Raw genomic sequence first — 17,677 nt, 5'->3', positions numbered from 1 at the left:
CTGACCCTCCACCTTACCCAGCATGACATCCTTCTCCAGCGACTGTTCTCTCCGGACAATGTGTCCAAAGTATGAGAGACGAAGCCTAGCCATCTTGAGTAGTTACTCTAAATACCAACAAAAAGGAAAAGAGTCTTCAAATCAAGTATCAATGCTATCCACTATGTACACAGGGTAGATAGGGACGGGCAACGTAGACATTGGCTACCTAAAATGAGGGGACAATAAAGGCACGAAGTGATTGGCTTACAAGGCTTCAAGAAGGAGTTTAAGAGTATGGGTGGAAAGAAAGATTCCCCACTGAATAGCTCTCATCTAGACTAGATAGGTCTGGTGAAAAGAGATGAGCATAAGATTTATAAGATTCAATAGTGAATAATTGTTATCATGACAAATCACAACTGTCACAATTGTAAAGGTAGAAGTTTTGTTTAAAAAAAAGGGGAGTGGTTAATCTTACAGTCCAGAAACAGAGGACCCTAGGACCATTAAGACAGGAACGCACAAGCAGAGTGCGGGACCTTATCCAGAGAAGCAGCAGCGCCAGAGATGAAGGCAAAGATGGGGGCATGGAGAGGGGAAGTGGCTGAGGACTCTAGATTGATGGACTAAGAAGAGAAGGACTAAGAGCTGGTGGCCAGGAGACAGACTTGCAGAATGTGCTCTTTGGAGATGTAAATTATTATATATGCCTGAGTGGTTTTGTTTGTTTTTTAAAAAGCTAAAGTGGATAGAGAGAACTACTGTTAGTTGCATGGAGGGGATTATAATCAATGTAATGAAACAAGGTATATGATTTGTTGAAAGTAAAACTGATGATATGCTCTGTAAACTTTCACTCAATCTACAATAAAAACCTTAAAATAAAAAAATAAAAAGAAATAAGGTTTCTGATTTACAGGTTTGAATTAGTTCTTCAATTCAGAACAACCTGTTCTTTTTCCTTTCTTTTCAGAATATTTATTTCCAGAGGAGAATCCTAGAAATGTAGTTATAAAAGACAATCTCCTGTTCTTGGGAAATATATACTGGAGTATTACGCGCATGGGGTTTGCATTATACAATCTACTTAATGGTTCAAAAAAATCACAAAATTCATGAATATATATATATATGTGTGTGTGTGTGTATATGTGTGTGTATGTATGTGTGTGTGTGTATAGATAGATAGATAGATAGATAGATAGATAGATAGATAGATATAGATGTATATATATATAGAGAGAGAAAGAGAGAATGATAAAGCAAATATAGCCAATATTTAACACTGGTAAATTCAGAAAAAGTCTACTGGAATATTTTTATACTATTCTTGAAAACTTTATTATAACTTGGAAATTATTTCAAAGTAAAAAGTTTTCTTAAAAAAGAGAAAGCCCACGACAGAAGATACAGCTTCAAAGAAAGACCAGCAGGAAAAAAAACAAAATAAAAATGGCAGTATGACTGGCTACTACAAGAATAAGCAAGTTGTTTGCTGGGAAGACATCAAAGCAAGCAATCAAGTCCCTTCAGGACAAAACCCCTCTAAGACTGAAACTCAAAGGGAACACATGATCAGGCATGTAAGCTTGCTGGTGACCACATTAGTCTACTGGTGCATGAAAGATGGGAAGGCAGAGTGAAGAAATGGGCTAAGTTCAAGCACATTCCATAGACTCCCATTGACCTGGAGATGAGAGAGAAAAAAGGAAGGGCTGGTTGATCCAAAGTGTGGTGAGACCTGGGGACATCTGAGCCCATGGACAAGGACATAGCCACAGAGGGCCAGAGCTGAGAGTGAAGCATCCAGCTGATATGAAGTGAGGGGAGACGCACAACACCACCCAAACTTTCAGAGAGTACCCATTTGACCTAACCTCAATAGCTTGATAATCAGAACTCAACTAGAGGAAGATTAAAAAAAAAAAAAAAAAATTTTTTTTTGATAAAAGAAATAAGGGTAAATTGCAGCAATTTGATTAACTTAACCTATACTCATGGAGATGTTGTTGTTGTTGTTAAGTGCCATCGAGTCGGTTCCGACCCATAGCGACCCTGTACAGGGTTTCCGAGGGTGTAAATCCTTACGGGAGTAGAAAGCCTCATCTTTCTCCCGCGGAGCGGCTGGTAGTTTCGAACCGCTGACCTTAAGGTTCGCAGCCCGATTCGTAACCACTACACTACCAGAGCTCCTTACTCATGGAGATAGTAGCTCTAAATATCAATAGAGAGGGATGGAGTCTTCACATCAAGTATCAATGCTATCCCCTCTGTATACAGGGTAGATAGGGACGGGCAACTTCGACATTGGCCACGCTTCCTAAAATGAGGGAGCGATAAAGGCACGAAGAGACTACCTTACAGAGTTTCAAAAGGGAGTTTAGTTTAAGAGTGTGTGGGGAAGATAGAGTCCCTACTGAATAGTTTTCATCTTGTCTAGATGGATATGGTAAAAAGATATGGGGACAAGATTCTTATGATTCAATAGTGAGTAACTGTTATTATGACTAATTGTGACTGTCACAATTGTAAAGGTAGAAGTTTTGTAACAATAACAGGGGATAATCTTACAGTCCAGAAACAGAGTACCCTAGGACCATCAAGGGAGTAGAGCACAAGCAGAATGCGGGACCTTATCCAGAGAAGCAGTGACACCAGAGATAGAGGCAGAGATGGGGACAAGCAGAGAGAGAGCAGCTGAGGACTCTAGATTCATGGGAAGAGAGGGACTGAGAACTGGTGGCCAGGAGGCAGACTTGCAGAATGTGCCTTTTGGTGGTGCAAATTATTATATATGCGTGAGTGTTTTGGGGTTTTTTAAAGTGCTAAAATGAATAGAGAGAAATACTGTTAATTTATGGTACATAGAGGGGATTATAATCATTGTAATGAAAAAATATGTGATTTGATGAACGTAAAACTGATGATCTGCTCTGTAAACTTTCACTCAATTCACAATAAAAACTTAAAAACAGAAAAAGAGAAAGCCCATCTTTCAAATTTCTTTCAAATTTGATTAGTCAAAGAGAAAGTATCCGCTTGGGACTAATATATCTTTAACACTTTTCTAACACTTGCTAATCTCTCTGTTTAATAGAGAGCAAGCCTCAGGCTCTGAGTCTTTGGCAAGCAGCAGTCACCAGCTAGAATTTAATAACATAGTTTTGTTTTCATTGTATTTATTTTTGCACTTGCTTTGCAGTTATGGCCAGGGGTGTAGCTTTCCTTGCATGGGAAGGTATAAAATTACCTTTTAAATAAATGTATAGAATGAGAAAATGAGTTAATTTAAAGGAAAATTAAAAGTAGAAGTAGCATTTGGATGGTAAAAATGTATTATTTAATTACAATTGCCTGATGTTTAGGAGACAGTGATTGATTCTAAAATATTCATTGTAGGAAAGCCAAGACACTAAAAATAAGGTGGGTTGCCTAAGATCACACTTGGAGACGACTTCAGGCAGACGAGGCTATCCATCACCCACTTTCCCATATCCTTTGCCCTCTCTCCCACAGTGACCCACGTGACTCCTGACTCAAGTGTATTGACAGCTAACCCCACAATAAGAAAAGAAGTTCAAAGTGGCATCATCTATTTTTTTTTCTCTCTAATTTCCTTTATAAAATACATATAGCATAAAAATTTCCCATCTTGGTCATTTTCAGGTGTACAATTCAGTGGCCTTAATTACATTCCCAATGTTCTGCAAACCTCAACACTATCCACTTCTAAAATTTTTTCATCACCCAAACAAAAACTCTGTGTCCTTTGAGTAATAACTCCCCAACCCTCTCTGAGGCCCTGGTAATCACTAACCTGCTTTCTGTCTCTATGCATTTGCCTATTCTAGATATTTCAATGTTGTTAATTAAGTGCCATCGAGTCAATTCCAACTCATAGGAACCTAGTATAGGGTTTCCAAGGAGTGGGTGATGAATTCAAACCATCTACCTTGTGATTCAAACCAACCTTGCAGTCTAGTGCTTATCCTGCAGCGTCACACCAGGACTCAGATATTTCAATAGCCAGAATCATGTAAGATATGTCTTTCTATGTGTAGCTTCTTTCACTTAGCATAATGTTTTCAAGATTCATATATTATTTTACATACACACACAAATGTGCAAACTAATTACTATTTTGTAAGTTGGGAAACCCACCATAATATCAAATCTCCCTGTTAGCTAGGCCTTTGAGTACTGAAACAGTCTTGTTTTTATCTTTTCCCTTCCAGAACAACCAGTGGAAAAGACCAAGTCATTCCTATGTAGTCTACCAAAAACCCTGCTGGTGCTAAGAAATCATCACTGGACTGCTAACCACAAGGCCTGTGGTTCAAACCCACCAGCTGCTTGATAGGGGAAAGATGAGGCTGTCTGCTATCATAAATATTTACAGTCTCAGAAGCCCTATATAGGGTCACTATGAGTCAGAATCAACTTGATGGGTGTGGATTTGGGGGTATTTTTTGGTATATATTTTATATACAATACCGAAATAGTCTTTTTAAACATACTAACATAATCCTTTGCTCTTCAACACTTTAAAGAGGTCTTGTGCAGCAGATCTGCCTAATGCAATACATCATTTAATTTCTTCACTACTGCTTCCATGAGAGTTAATGGTTTGAGGACTAAGGTGCACCTGTTCCAAGTGATATTTTCAATATGGGATTTTCAATAACTGCATATGCATGCAAAATTTGGACTATGAATAACGAAGATCATAGAAGAATTGGTGCATTTGAGTTATGGTGTTGGAGAAGAATGTTGAAAGTACCATGAACTACCAAAAGAACAAATAGATCCGTTTTGGAAGAAGTATATCCAGAATGCTCCCTGGAAGCCAGGATGACCAGACTTCATCTCTCATGTTTCACACATACTGTCAGGCGGGACCAGTACTTGGAGAAGAATATCAAGTTTGGTAAAATAGAGGGTTGCAGGAAAAGAGAAATAAGCCCCAACCAGATGGATTGGCACAGTGACAGCAGCAATGGGCTGAAATGTAGCAATGATTATGAGGTTGGCATAGGACCTGAAAGTGTTTCGTTCTGTTGTGCACCAACTCAATGGCACTTAACAACAACATGATCTTATCATTCTAGCAGCTTAAAAAACATCTGCTTTAATCGTAGAAACAGTTCCAGAAATCACTAAGGAAGCAAGCACAGGTATGTTCTGAGGCCATATTTCCTCACTCTCGTGCTTACAGTTCCTGGAGTAGACAGTTAAACTATGTTTCTTTTTCTCTCATTTCTTTGCTCTCACACTCCTGTTTTTGATCCATCTGTTGTTGCTTATTGTTGTTAAATGCCATCAAGTTGGTTTCGACTCACAACTACCTTATACAGGGTTTCTGAAGCTTTAAATCTTTGCAAGAGCAGAAACCTTCATCTTTCTACTGTATGGTAGCTGGTAGGCTCAAACCACTGACCCTGCAGTTTGCATTACAGTGTTTATCATACAGAACCACCACCACTGACCCTGCAGTTTGCATTACAGTGTTTATATACAGAACCACCACCACTGACCCTGCAGTTTGCATTACAGTGTTTATCGTACAGAACCACCATGCTCCCATGCATCTGTTGTTGCTGAGTGCCATCAAGTCTGTTCCAATTCATAGCGACCTTGTATAGGGTTTCCAAAGAGTGGCTGGAGAGTTTGAACCACCATCCTTGTGGTTCAAACCAACCTTGTGGTCGAGTGCTTATCCTACAGCACCACAACATCTGTAGGGCGACTTTATTTGGCCCTAAAAGTTAGAACTACGGAGATGAATGTGTATGTCAGTTCAGTCATTGCTGTCAGGGAGTTTAGCTCATAAGCCTCACAGGCAAAATGAGAGCTTCTTCTGTTTAAAAGGGTGTCAGAAAAGGGCATTTTACAACTTCCTTATATCCATGCCAGTTTAAACCCCTCTTGCTGAGTCTTCCTACTGCTAATTGAATCCACCAGAGCATGCGTGTACCTCCAGCTGCTTGTTCCATCCCCATGGGTGGCCCCATCCACCCAATGTCCTTGAGTCCATTTCTGTTCATAGCTACCCTATAGGACTGAGTAGAACTGTTCCTTAGAGTTTATGAGATTGTCGTCTTTACAGGAGCAGAAAGCCTCATCTTTCTACCTCCAAGAGTCTGGTGGGATTCAAATGATGACCTTTTGGTTAACAGCCCAATGCTTAATCTACTGTTCCACCGGGGATCCTTAACTGACTCATTAAGTGCCATCAAGTTAGTTCCAAATCAGAGCCAGCCTGCATAGAATAGTTTCTGTAAAGCAATCTTTATGTGTTTAAAATATTTTACTAATCCTCACCTTGGTTATTTCTCCCCAAAGTGAGATCATTCCAATTTCTTCTACCTTTATGCAGAAGTAACATTTTCCAATGTATACCCACAACTTGACCCTCAGTCAAGCTATGCCACAGGTATTTTAAATATCAGCAGGGTCACCCATGGTGGACAGGTTACAGCTGAACTTCCAGATGAAGACAGACTAGGAAGAAGGAGAGATGAACTACTTCCAAGTATTTGGCCACTGAATATATTATAAATAACAGTGGAACCCCGTCAGCACCAGAATATTGACTATTGAAACATGATCAAGAGCACCAGAATATTGTCAGATATAGTGCCAGAAGATGAGCTCCTCAGTTTGGAAGGCACCAAAAATGCAACTGGGGAATAGCTGCCTTCTCAAAGAGTTGACCATGATGATGCAAATGGAGTAAAGCATTCAGGACCTTCATTTGCTGATGGGGCACAACTCAAAATGATGAAAAACAACTGTAAACATCCATTAATAATCAGAAAATGGAATATATGAAGTATGAATTTAAGAAAACTAGAAACTGTGAAAATGAAATGGAGTGCATAAACATCAATATTCTAGACATTAGTGAGATGAAATGAACTGGTATTGGCCATTTTGAATCTGGCAATCACATGGTTTACTATTCCTGAAATGACAAATTGAAGAGGAACAGCATCGCATTCATCATCAAAAAGAACATTTAAAGATCTGCCTTGAAGTACAGTGCTGTTTGTGATAGACTAATATCTATATGCCTACAAGGAAGACCAATTAATACCACTATTATTCAAATGTATGTACCAACTACTTAAGCCAGTGATGATGAAATTGATGAATCCTACCAAATTCTTCAGTTTGAAATTGACCAAACATGCAAGAAAGATATATTGATAATTCCTGGTGATTGAATGTAAAACTTAGAAACAAATAGGAAAAGATCAGCAGTTCGAAAATACGGCCTTGGTGACAGAAATTATGCTAGAGATCGAATTTTGCTAGACCAATGACTTCTTCATTGTAAATAACTTTTTAAAACAATATAAAAGACAACTATGCACATGGACCTCACCAGCTGGAATACACAGAAATCAAATTGAGCACATCTGAGGAAAGAGAATGTAGGAAAGCTTCATATCATCAGCCAAAACAAGGCCAGGACCCTTGCTGAAAGACCATCAATTGCTCATATGCAAGTTCAGGCTGAAGTGGAAGAAACTTAAAACAGGTCCACAGGAGTCAAAATATGACCTTGACCACATCCCACCTGAATTAGAGGTCATCTGAAGAACAGATTTGATGTATTACACACTAAACACCGAAGATCAGAACAGTTATGACTTCAAGAACATCATACAGGAAGAAAGCAAAAGGTCATTAAGAAGACAAGAAAGAAGGAAAAGACCAAAATGAATATCAGAAGAGACTTTTGAAACTTGCTCTCCACCATAGAGATGCTAAAGCAAATGAAAGAAACGAGGAGGCAAAATAGCTGAACAGAAAATTTCAAAGGTCAGCTCAAACAGACAAAGTCAAATATTATTATGAAATGTGCAAAGGCCTGGGGTTAGAAAACCAAAAGTGAAATGCTCAGAATTCCTCAAGCTTAAAAAAGTAAAGGAAAAAGTCAAGCATTGACTTGCAATATTGAAGAACTATGGAAAAACTATTGAATGATGCAGAAAGCATCAAAAGAAGATTGAAGGAATACACAGAGTCACTGTACCAAAAAGAAATGCTTAAAGTTCAACCATTTCAAGAGGTAACATATGATCAAGAACCAATGATACTGAAGGAGGAAGTCCAAGGAACACTGAAAGCACTGACAAAACATAGGGTTCCAGGAATTGATGGCATACAAATTGAAATGTTTCAACAAACTGATGCAGCATTGGAGATCCTCACTCGTCTATGTTAAGAAATCTGGAAGATAACTAACTGGCCAACTGATTGGAAGAGATCCATATTTGAGTTCATTCCAAAGAGAGGTGACTCAACGGAATGTGGAAACCATTGGACAATATCATTAATATCGCATACAAGTAAAACTTTGCTAAAGATAATTCAAAAAGGGCTACAACAGTACATTGACAGAGAACTGCCAGAGGTTCAAGCTGGATTCAGAAGAGGACATGGAACAAGGAATATCCTTGCTAACATAAAATGGATCTTGGCAGAAAGCAGAGAATACCTGAAACATGTTTATCTGTGCTGTACTGACTATGCAAAGGCTTTCAATTGTGTGGATCATGACAAGCTATTGACAACATTGTGGAGAATTAGAATTCCAGAACACTTATTTGTGATCATGAGGAACCTATACATAGACCATGAGGCAGTTAGTTCTTCAAACAGAACAAGGGAACAGTGAATGGTTTAAAATTAGGAAAGGTGTGAGCCAGCATTGTATTCTTTCACCATACTTAGTCAATTTGTATGCTGAGCACATAATCCATGAAACTGGATTCTATGAAGAAGAACGTGGCATCAGGATTGGAGAAAGTCTCATTAATAACTTGCTATATGCAGATAAGGATTCCTGGTGTGGTGCTGTGGGTTAATGCGCCAGACTGCAAAGTTGTTTGAACTGCAAGGTCAGCAGTTCAAGCTCACCAGCTGCTCCTCAGAAACCCATACTGGGTCGGTATGGGTCAGAACCGACTCGACGGCACTTAACAACAACAACATATGCAGATGATACAACCTTACATGCTAAAAACAAAGAGGATTTAAAATATTTACTAATGAAGATCAAAGACCACAGATCAGTACAGGTTGCACCTCAATGTAAAGAAAGCAAAAATCCTCACAACTGGACCAATAAATAACATCCATATGTATTCAGAAAAGTTTGAAATTGTCAAAGACTTCATTTTACTTGATCAACCATCAACACTCATGGAAGCGGCAGTCAAGAAATCAAACTGCATACTGCATTAGGCAAATGTGCTGCACAAGACCTCTTCAAAGGACGAAGGTGTGCCTGACCCAAGCCATGGTATTTTCAATAGCTTCATATGCATGTGAAATTTGCACAACGAATAAGGATGACTGTAGAAGAATTGATGCATTTCATCTATGGTGTTGGAGGAGAAAACTGAAAGTACTGTTGACTGCCAGAATAACAAACAAATCTGTGTTGGAAAAAATAGTCAGAATGCTCCTTAGAAACCAGGATGGTAAGACTTCATCTTTCATACATGTGACATATTATCTGAAGAGACCAATCCCAAGAGAAGGACATTATAGTTGGTAAAGTGAAAGGTCAGTGTAAACAAGGAAGTAGCCCCAATAAGATAGATTGGCCCAATGGCAGCAGCAATGGTTGTGAGGCTGTAACAATGATTGTGAGGCTGAAGCAAGACCAGGCAATGTTTTATTATGTTGTGCATAAGGTCACTGAGTCAGAACTGACTCAATGGCACCTAACAACAACTGTCCACCTCCAGTAGTATAAGAATGAGCTAACACATGATAATACATTTTGAAAACTATAAAAGCAAGAAGGCAACATAGAAAGATGAGGTGGCAGGTCCTAAAGAGTAATTCTGTCTCTGAGACAATCTCAGTACTGTCTGACTGCCCCTGACTGTCACCGTGACTGTTCAGGACCTGAATGACTAGTTCCTGCTGGACAGGTTTGCTAAGTCAGTCACAAAAGTCCTAGACTCCCTCAGGGACTAAAGGGAAGTTGTCAACAATTGCATAATATACCCAGATAGTGGAAGCTTTATTGGAGACAAGTCTAGACTTCTCCCTGTATGCATGGGAAACTGAGGCTAGAGAGGGTAAATGGCCCAAAGTCAGACAACCATGAAGTAGAGACAGACAGAGCCAGGGCTAACACTGACCTCTTCTTATGTTGGCCATTTCACCCTCTTTGAAGACACTAGCATATCAAGCTACTAAACAGAACTGGGGGAATTCCTCCATCCTTCCACCTAGACATCTGTGATGGAGGAGAACATGACAATTACCATTTTCTGGTTCAGCTCAGACGGCAACTGCAGAGTGGGTAAGTGGGAGGCAGGGTTGAATAGTGTGTGTATACATTTTCACATCTTTCTTTGCATTTGGGTTACATTTAACAATGTGTTACCTCTTCACAGAGTAGTTTATATCATTGCAGGATGCCAAGAATGACATCAACATCTATTAAAACCTAATGTTTCACATTCTCAACTGTAAACATTAACATTGCTTAGTTTCCAAATATAAACTCAAAGTCATTCTCAAGTAGGATGGTTTCTTTCCAAGAAAGTTGGTGTTACTGTAATGAAATTTACCTAATTAATCTCCTTAAGGAGGGAAGGAATCCAATGATGACTGTTCATAAAGACTTCAGTGTTCTTCTTGTAATCGGAGCAAGGCAATCTCTGAATTCATTTTGGTAGAGACTATAATTTTCCAAATAAATCCTAGTAAAGCTTTGCAGACAGGGCACTCAAGCTGTTTCCCCACTTGGCTGGCTGGTTTTCAGACTTAGAAAGCCTGATGCAAACTTCTTGAGAGCCTCTGGTGTATTTATAGTGACCTGTGCCAAGTACACGTATAAAAGGTCAATATAAAGAGTCACTGATGGACATTCTTGTTGTTGTTGTTCAGTGCCATCGAGTCGATACCGACTCACAACAACTTGATGCACAGCAGAACGAAACACTGCCCGGTCCTGGGCCAATATCACTATTGTTTCCACGCTTGAGTCCATCGATACTGCCACTTGGCCAGTCCATCTCACTGGGGGGGTCTTCCTCTTTTTCTCTGACCCTCCACCTTACCAAACATGATATCCTTCTCCAGCAACTGGTCCCTCCTGACAATATGTCCAAAGAATGAGAGACTAAGTTCGACCAGCCTGGCCTCCAAGGAGCACTCTGGCTGCACTTCTCCCAACACGGATCTGTTGGTTCTTTCGGCAGCCCATGGTACTTTCAATATTCTCCTCCAGCACCATAGCTCAAAAGCATCAACTGATGCTTTTGGACATTCTTGGTCTGTCCTATTTCAAAGCCATCACCTCCCGGCCATCATCTGCATGTTATGTGCATAGACCCACCCTTTGATGCCCTCAGGATGTTGGATGCACTAAGCAGTGAGTATGACACACAGCCATAGTCATCCTCTGCCAAGGCCTTCCTTGAAAATCAATGGAGCCATCCACATAGATACAAGATCAAGAATGCCTCCTTTCAAAAGGGCACAAGGTTTCAGTCACACAGGGTAGAAAGAGTCCCACGACAGAGTAAGGAGAATATTCCCTCAGCCTCCGGTCTCTACGTTCAATAAGACTGGAAGAAAAGTGGAACCCACAGCGATGAGTCTTCTCATCTTCAGTGAAGATGGAAAGAGGGTAGTGGAGGCTGGGGATCCAATAGGCCTCAAGGGAATTCCTGGAAGGGAGCCTTGAGAGGTTGGATCAGAACAGCATGAAAGAGTTGGATCAGAGGATATGAAGGCATCTGAATGAATGTTATAGAGACAATTTAGAAATACAGTAGAAATCCACTTTACAAAATTGGGACAGCAGGTCATGGAGAAACAGATAGCCAAGAGTAACTTAACTCTCAGCCCTGAGTCAGAGCTGGCTGGATCTGTTTAAGTCCTTCCTGATTCAGATAGGACAAGACCAGACTCAGAAGTGAGGTGGAGCTGCGCTTACAGGTGGCAGGCAGGATAAAAGATGTATAGGCAGGTAACACACTAGGCCTGGTACTATCTCAACAAAGAAGGCCCAACACAGTCCCAGGAAGCTGGTAACCTAAGTAGAATTGTCAAGGACAGAATATCCCCACTACCCTCCACCCATCGTAAGAAGATGTTGCTCTGGCCCTGCTATGATAACATTCAGGAGGGATTCTGCACTAGAAGTCTGTGCTCTGTTGTCTCCAGTACTCTTGGAGGTGGTAGTGGTGGTTACCATTTTGTCAATTCCGACTCATAACAACCCCATGTGCGCTGAGTAGAAAAAAATCAAAGTGTTTTCAAGGCTGTGACCTTTCAGAAGCAGACTGCCAAACCTGTCTTCCAAAGAGCTTCTGTATGGGTTCAGTTCAAGACTGGGCTCAGCCTGTTCCATTATATTCATAGTTACTGGTTTCACCATTTATGATCCCCACTGAATTGTAAGCTCCATTGTTTCTACAGATCAATTTCTAAAGCACAGAGGATTGGTGGTTGCTACTGAGTCAGTTCCAACTCATGGTGACCCCATGGACAACACAGACAGCTTTGCCTGCTCTTGCCCCATCTTCATGAGTGTTAGTATGCTTACGTTCATTGTTGCAGGCACTGTGAGTTTTGAATACCTTGCAGCCTGAAGGGGCCATTTTTCAGCACTATATCAGACAACATTTGTTGTGACCCTAAGGTTTTCACTGGCTGATTTTCAGAAGTTGATCACCACCCTTTCTTCCTAATTTGTCTTATTCTGGAAACTCCGCTGAAACCTCTTCACCATGGATAAGCCTACGGGTCTTTGAAAGACCAGTGACATAACTTTTAGCATCAGAGCAACATTCAAGCCTCTACAGTACAATAAACTGACAAGCTAAACATAGAACTTAATAAATGCTTGATGAATAAGTGAATGAATAACTGTGGCAGATACATTTTGGAGATACTGTGAATACACACATACGGAGTCCTGGTGTGGTGCTCTAGGATAAGCACTGGACTGCTAACCATAAGGCTGGCAGCTCAAACTCACCAGGTATCCTTGGAAACCCTATACAGAGTTGTTATGAATTAGAACTGACTCAACAGCACTTAACAATAACAGCACACATACACACGTATTAATGACTTATACTCAACTGTATAGCACAAAGAATGGGGGTAACACTATGGGACTTGATAAGCAGACAAATGTAGGAAAAGAGGACAGCTAGCAAAACCCCCAGCCTCCATTATTATTGTTCACTTTACCCTGTTCTCAGGGATCCCCTTCTTCTTTCTACAGAACACGTCCCCCAATCACTTTGGGCTTAGCCATGGAACTTGCTCTGGCCAATAAAGTACAAGTGGATATGACACAGGCCACTACTGAGCAAAAGCAGCTTGAAACGTGATTCAGTAATTCAGTCTTGACTCAACCTCTTGTGTTGCTGCTCCTGCCATGAGACAGCATGTTCAGGGTGGAGGCTGGTCCCCTGCCTGGGTCCCAGAATGGAAAAAAAAACATGTAGCCAACCCAATGCTCTCACAGTGCATGACAAAGAAATGAATGCCTGTTGTTGTAAGCCACTTTGATGTGGGGGTTGTTTGCTACTTGAGATTAGAGAAATAAGATATCTTCCATTTACTTTCACCCAAGTGCTGACACAGCTGCCTGAAATCCTTCCATATTGCCAAAGTTGTGAGCACATCCGCCTTGCTTTCTGCACCATCGAGAAAGCTCATTTTTTGCTGTCCTCTCCTAAAGAATTTACAGAGCTTCCACTGCCCTGGGGAGCCCTAATGGCTAACTGAAAGCAAGTTTACATATCATATTTTAAACATTTACGCAGTTTTAAGACAAATATAAGCTCGAAGCCAGCTCTGGCCTCCTCCCTTTCTTCACCTGCCAGTGAAATGCGCTGCTCTCAAGTTCTCAAAATGCCAGAATGCTGCTCATGCTGCTGAGTTGGGGCTTTGTCTGTATTCTACAAATGATATCATTGAACTTTCAAGGTCCTTTCCCTCTGCACCAAACTCCAGTTTGTCTTGTGGAAGAACTTTAAGTATGAGTGTTGGACTTTAGACACAAAATGGCACTTAACCCAAAGAAATCCCCAAAATACTGTATTCTATGCTCTGTTCTGTTATTAATCCCAAAGTTGTCCATAAGATATTCAAACTTTTGATGAAACATGTTTAAAATGTGCAATCAGATTTATGTTGCCATAATCTTGACAGACTGAAGTTGTCAAGGACTTCATTCTTTTTGAATCAACTATCAACACTCACAGAAGCAGTAGTCAGGAAATCAAATGATGTATTGCATTAGGAAAATTTGCTGCATGGGACCTTTTTAAAGTGTTGAAGAGCAAAGATGTCAGCTTGAGGACTAAGGTGCGCCTGACTCAAGCCATGGTATTTTCAATCACCTCATATGCATGTGAAAGCTGGACATTGAATAAGGAAGACCATAGAAGAATCCATGTTTTTGAGTTATGGTGTTGGAGGAGAATATTGAAATTGTCATGGGCTATCCATAGAACCAACAGATCTTTGTTGGAAGAAGTGCAGCCAGAATGCTCCTTGGAGGCCAGGATGGCGAAACTTCAACTCTCATACTTCGGACATATTGTCAGGAGGGACCAGTCACTGGAGAAGGATATCATGTTTGGTAAGGTGGAGGGTCAGAGAAAAAGAGGAAGACCCCCAGCCAGATGGACTGGCCAAGTGGCAGCATCAACGGGCTTAAGCATGGCAACCATAGTGAGGTTGGCCCAGGATTGGGCAGTATTTAGTTTTGCTGTGCATAAGGTCGCTATGAGTCAGTATCGACTTGATGGCACCTAACAACAACAAGAAGTGGTGTAGCACTGTGGGTTAATGTGCCTGACTGCAAAGTTGATTTCAACTGCAAGGTCGGCCGTTCAAGCTCACCAGTTGTTCCTTAGAAACCCTTTAGAGGGTTGCTATGAGTCGGAACCAACTTGACGGCACTTAACAACAACAAAATGTCAAACATTAAAAAACAACTGGATAGCTATTGTTATCAGTATCTCTGATGACATCTACCCCCAGAGCCTCCATCCATCTGATGGCATTTCCAAGTTCGACACTTCCAACCTTGACTTTTCTCCTAAGGTGTTGCTGCAGTTGTCATTCAATCTGTTGCAGCTCATGACAAGCTCATCTACCACAGGAGGGGACAGTGCCCGGGCCTGTGCTATCTTCACAACTGTTGGTATGTTAGAGCCCAGTGTTGTGACCCCTGTGTATTCTGAGTGTCTTCCAACCTAGAGAGCTCATCTTTCAGCACTAAATTGTACAATCTTCTGTCGTGATTGATAGAATTATATTGACCACCTTTCAGAAGCAGATTTCCAGACCTTTCTTCTGAGTCTGTCCTACTCTAGAAGCCCCACTGACACTTGACCACCATGGGGGACTCTATGGGTATTTGAAATACCAGTGGCAAGGCACCACAATGTGACAACCAGACAGGTGGTGGGATCCTAAAGTACAGATCCTTATATCCACTTGATTGCTCACATTAAAATTAACAATTTAAAAGCTTAACATATTTAAACTTTAGATATTTCATTGAGCCTTGGATCCTTTATCTTCATTCTCCATCTGGGCTCTGTGTCCAGTCTAGCTACTGCTCTTCTCACCTGTAGTCCATCCTTCAGATCAGCAACCTCTTCCTAAAACACAAATCTAATGATAAGACTCCATTCCTCAGAAGCCTGCAATGGGTCTCCATATTGTTATTGTTGTTAGGTGCCCTTGAGTCAATTCCGATGTATAGTGATCCTATGCACAGCAGAAGGAAACACTGCCCAGTCCTGAACCATAACCTAATTGTTGTTATATTTGAGCCCATTGCTGCTGGCACTGTATCAATTTATCTCATTGAGGGTCTTCTTCACTGACCCTCCATTTTATATTTGTCCCTCCAGGGACTGGCCCCTCCTAATGTTGTTGTTGTTGTTAAGTGCCATTGAGTCGGTTCCGACCCATAGTGACCCTGTACAGGGTTTCCAAGGGTGTAAATCTTTACGGGAGTAGAAAGCCTCATCTTTCTTCCGCGGAGCAGCTGGTAGTTTCGAACCACTGACTTTAAGGTTCGCAGCCCGATTCGTAACCACTACGCTATCAGAGCTCATTGGCCTCTCCTAATAACACATCCAAAGTATGAGAGACAAAGTCTCACTATCCTGGCATCTAAGTAGAATTCTAGCTGCACTTCTCCTAAGACAGATAGGTTTGCTCTTCTAGCAGTCCGTGGTACCTTTAATATTCTCCTCCAACACCACAACTCAAATGCATCAATTCTTCTACAGTCTTTCTTATTCATTGCCCAGCTTTCAAATGCATATGAGACGAGTGAAAATACCATGGCTTGGGTCAGGCACACTTTAGTCCTCAAACTGAGGCTTTCTGCTCCTGTGAAGATTATAGCCTCAGAAACCCTGCATAGGGTCGTTTTGAGTCAGAATAACTCCATGGCACATCACCACCACCACTTCTTCAATTTATCCAGTAGACACTTAGAGAATATATGCAGTGTCTGGGCCTGAGGATAGAACGCTAACTCAGGTCTGTTTGTTGGATGGCCCAGAGCTCACAGTTTGAGGAGGAAACATGAAAACACAGAGAAAACTTTCAAAGTGTTGTTGGAAGAAAACTTCTCTAACATCATGAAAGATGAGAAGATAAGCATCCAAGAAGAGGAATGAACCCCAAGCAGGATAGGTCCCAAAAGGAAAACACCAAGACATATAACCAAACTTGCCAAAATCAAAGACAAGGAAAGAATCCTGAAAGCAGCTCAGGAGAAATGAAAAGCTATCTATCTACAAACGAGAACCATGCAGGCAAGAAGGCAGTGGAGTGACCTACACAAAACTCTAAAAAACAAAAAAAAAAAAAAAAATTTCCAACCAAGAATCATATACCCAGAAAAGCTGTCCCTCATATATGATGGCAAAATTAAGACATTTCTTGATAAACATAAAGGAATTTGTAATGACCAGATCAAGTTTACAAAAAATGCTAAAGAGTTTTCTTCGGACTGAGAACCAACAACAGCAGAGAGCAACCTGAGATTACCATACATGCCAACTCCATCTAGAAATCAATCCAGATATAGAAGTATTTAAAGTGAAAACACCTACAAGACTGAACATAGGGAACGAGTGAAATCGATGTATAATGAAGGCTACTACAAAGCAAAAAGAAGGAATCATATAAACACTTTGAAGTTGACTTCATTATACATCCATATCTCTGGTTCCCTATGTTAAGTCTTGTGATTCAAATCAACTTATTTGTCCAGCTTTTAGCCTACAGTGCCACACCAGGACCCAGGACTCCACTTCAATATTAGTTGGTAACAAAAGGACAGATATGGTATGAGACCACTACTGTAAAAAGTTTAAAAAAATATATATATATTTTCATGCTAAAAGGAATGTTCCATGAAGGTTACCAGACGTGAGAGGCAAGGAAGAATTATTCACCAGCTAAAGTGTAGACATGTTCCAACTTGGGTGGCAGGGAAAGCAGTTAAAAGGAAAAAGAAGGGAATACATTGCTTACTTGCTTGCTTTTTCTAGTCTTTTTCTTTTCTTTTCTTTTCATGTAATTGAAGGGAAACAATGATATTTATTTTCTATTTTAGACAAACCATTCTGTACTTTTCCACAAAAAAAGAAAGAAAACCCTT

This window comes from Chrysochloris asiatica, unplaced genomic scaffold (assembly GCF_000296735.1).
Source record: "Chrysochloris asiatica unplaced genomic scaffold, ChrAsi1.0 scaffold00036, whole genome shotgun sequence".
Lineage (NCBI taxonomy): Eukaryota > Metazoa > Chordata > Mammalia > Afrosoricida > Chrysochloridae > Chrysochloris > Chrysochloris asiatica.
Note: the sequence above shows the minus strand (reverse complement) of the source record.